We start from the raw sequence: 4103 nt of genomic DNA, 5'->3' as shown, positions 1-4103 counted from the left end.
CAGCAAATGACATAACGGCTACATCACTGGACTCCCATGTAGTCAACCACGGTTCAAGTCCAGGACCCAGTGGCTTAAACTCACACTGGGCACATGTGCATGCATGCCTAAGATCCGAAGAGGAGAATGGAGGAGAAGGGACTGCCGTGCGGCCATCCCCCCTGGGGGGGGGTGATTTCTCACTCTCTGTCTCTCTGTTTTTCTGGTGAGTGCACAGGCCCTATACCAAAAACCTCTCCAAAAGAAAAGAAACGAAACCTGGGCAAATAGTACAGCCTCTCTGATGTTGGATTCATCCCTCTTTCACAAAGAATTAGGAGATTTACTTTTGTGTATTTCTTTGATAACCTTGAGGATTTTTGATTATGAGAACAATTGTTGAGATGGCGGAGTTTTAAAATCAGCACTTCACAGGACACGTGGATGGCAGGCCAAGAATAAAAACGTTTCCTGACATGGACATTTGCAACAAAGCAGAGCAAATTTACAAGCATATCCTTGAAATCAGAAGAAACAGAACCCCTAAAAGAGTTTCTAGTGAGGAGACACACTTCACATGCATTGCAGTTTGCTTTTATTCTGCCCTTATCGAAAGCACAGAGTAGGAAGATAGGATCTTTAAGAATATGGGTTCTGAAGGCAAAAGCGTAAACTGAAAAGCAAATAATGTCCATGTCAGGAAACATTTGTATACTCGGCCCGCCATCCAAGTGCTCTGTGAAGTGCCGATTTTGCCATAGGGCGGGCGCCACCACGCCCTGAAGTGCCGATTTTGAAGCTCACACATCTCAACCATTTTTGTTATCATCGAAAAATCCTCAAGGTTATCAAAGAGGTACACAAAAGTAAATCTCCAAGTTCTTTGTGAAAGAGGGGAGAATTCAGGATCAGGGAAGCCAGCCTGCTTCCTCATACTGGGTGGTCGGGAAGGTCATGACACATTTTCTCATAGAAAAATAGAGAACCACATGACTTTTCCAATGACCTAATGATTCTCAGCAAGAAGCCACTGTCGTGAGCCAGACCCCATGTCAATAAAATGCCGCACATAGGAGCCTGAGTTTACAGAGCAGAGCGGTCAGTCGCATTGCCAGTAGGTTCTGAGGAAGCTGGTGTGGAAAGATGACTATGCATCAACGCGGTGTTCAATGGGAAGAGAAAGAGGAGGTGAGCCCAGACGTGGCCAAGAGTCAGACAGCAAATGCCTTGGCTTCCCTTGCCCTGGTTTGAGTCTCCTGGGATTGAACTGAGGATCTGAATGCCAACTAGTGTTGAGGAAGTAAACCCATGAAGCACAGCTGACCTCACGGAGAGCCTCGGGAAGCCGTTATCTGTACAGGGACAGTGTGGTTGTGCCCACAGCTCCTGCTGTCACTTGTCTTAGGACTTACTTCATATTTTGAAGCTGAAGGGGGAAGTGTTGAGGCTGCCCACAAACTATATTCCATCTTAGTAACCACTCCCTATTCTTGCTCTACCATTACACCTCAGATCATCCTTCCTTTTTTGCTTTTTGCTCTATCAATTGGTCTCTTCACTTTGAAGGGTAGCTCCCGCTCAGATGAGATAGCCAAATTGCCTCATCATCTCAGAGAGGGTGTGATGTCGCTGGGCTCTTCCTGCCAAGTTTCAGGTTGTTTCTTCACTGGGACCCAGAAAAACTTAGGGTTCTGTGGTATACAATACCACTTTTTAGTTCAACACATTTGAAGTGAGCATTTACTGGGCTGGTCCTGTGGCTTGGTAGTTGAGGTGAGCTGGATCCCACATGGCTGACTGTAGTTTAAATTCGAGCCCCATTGGCTTGGAAAACACACCAGGGGCATGTTCATGCATGCCCCACACCCTGAAAGACGGAGAAGAAAGGACTGCAGTGTGATCACACTCTAAGGGGAGAAGTTGCTTTTATCCTCTCCTCTGAATTTCTCTAGTGAGCACACACATCCTCTGGCAATTAAAAGAAAAATGAACATTTACTGGGTGCAAAACCCTTAGAAATAGAAAGAAAATAGGATACAGACCCTTCATCAAAAAATAGTCTAGAGTCGTGCTGGCCAGTAGAAATATAATGTGAGCCATATATAAAGTTAAATTGTCTAATAGTCTCATTAAATAAGAGACAAAGAAATTTTATTCCAATGTATTTTACTTAACTCAATATATATACAGGATGTTATTTCAACATACGGTCAACATGAAGATTGTGAAGAAGATAACTTACATCCTATTTTTCATAGTAAGACATTGAAATCTAGTGGTTTGGTTTTGTTTGGTTTTGGCCATAGGGTGTGCGCACTCACTAGAGAGAAACAGAGACAGTGAGGGTTAAGTGAGAAATTACCCTCCAGGGGGAATAGCCTTGCCATAATCCCTTCTCCTCCAGTCTCCTTCTAGGACTTTGGGCTTGCTTGCATACATGCCCAAAATGATGTTCAAGCCTCTGGATCTGGGACTCCGTCTGTGGTCAATCGCGTGGGAGTCCAGCACCTTAGCCACCATGCCACCTGCTGGACCCTCTGGTGTGTATTTGACAGCTACTGCACATCTCAATTCGGAGTATACTTATTTCATAATGTTTAGTAGCACCTGTGACTAGTGGCTCCATTTTTGGACAGGAAGGGCAGAAATGGACACCATGCTACACAACAAGCCTTCTTGGGGAACAGGGCAGAACAGAGACATGATGGAGAGAGGGGTCAACTGTATAATGGAAGGGGAATGGACAGGAAAGCCTACAAAGAAGAGTGATGGTTGAGTGAAGCCTTAGAAATGAGCAGGTATTGTACACGAGAAGGTAATACAGCACACAGCGTAGTGCCTTGCACACAGTATAGTAAGCATCAATAAGCAAGAGCGTCCTTTCCCTGTACTCACTGGGATACTTGGGAAATACTTGTAGCCGCCTCTTCCTTTCTCTTTTAAACAGAAAATGTGCCACTTCCAACATTTTTCTTCCAGATTTGTTTGTGGAGAAAAAAATATAGTGGTTTTGCATTCTATGCCATGAGCGAAATGAGCAGAGCTCTGATAACCAGCCAAGCAAAGATGCCCAGAGATATGTCCCCAGAGTTATTCAAGTTGGCACACAAACAGAGGATGGAACTCAGAAAGGAGCAACGGAAATACCCCAGCACAAGGCAAGCGTGTGTGCCCACACACATGCAGCATAAGCCCAGAATCTTCCAAACCAGGGATCGAATTTGGGCAAATTTCTTGGCATTTGAACTTTCTCCTATTAAAATGGAGGTGGTCTTATATATTGTCTAGGTTCTAAAACTTTTTCGGAGATCAAATGGAACAATGTATGCATGGCCCAATTGAAATCATGGCCCACAAATTCTTTTACTGTGTGTGTGTGTGTGTGTGTGTATGTGTGTGTGTATATATAAACACACACATACATGCACACACCCGTAATTATTCATACAATCTAGAAGCCAGATTATGAATGGCTCAAACAAGGTTTCTTATTTATTCAGCAAGCATTGATCAAAAGCCTAGCATGTTCCTACCATAATATTTTTATTATCTTAGCAGCAAAAATAAGAAATGCATATCACATGCCCCCCAGGAACTCACAGTTTAATGCTGCAATAACAATCAAGTTTTATCTCTTATGCAAATGACAACTTATGGGTACAGCCTGCCTTAGCACTGTGGGCTTCTGTGGGCCGAGAAGTAAGGAGGATGTAATGGATGAAAATGGAGCAGGTGGAGAGAGCCATGCAGAAGTTACTATCTTCAGGCACGTCAGTGAACAGTTTCATGGGATGGGCCACCTACCTACTCTCTGATCCAGAGAAGAGAAAAGACTGACCAGAGGCAGGTTCCGTAGCAAGTGATAACGTGCTGCTCAAGAGTAAATGGATCCCACATGGCAACCTGGGTTCAAATCCCAGGCCCAGTCCCTCTAACACCATGCTGGACACGTTTTCAGAAGCCAATAGTCTGACCAGCTGAAGGATGTGGGAAAGGGGATTACAACATGGCTCTGTGGAGAGTGTCTGTCTTTCTCTCACACTCATGTATGCATGCATGTGCTCTATCAGGAATAAAGTCTTAACAACAAGTCTCCTTTTGGGCCAGCCTGTGACATGTGGTTA

The sequence above is a fragment of the Tupaia chinensis genome, unplaced genomic scaffold, assembly GCF_000334495.1.
Source record: "Tupaia chinensis unplaced genomic scaffold, TupChi_1.0 Scaffold000355_1, whole genome shotgun sequence".
Classification (NCBI taxonomy): Eukaryota; Metazoa; Chordata; class Mammalia; order Scandentia; family Tupaiidae; genus Tupaia; species Tupaia belangeri.
The sequence above is the reverse complement of the archived record's forward strand: the minus strand, read 5'-3'. Positions refer to the sequence as shown.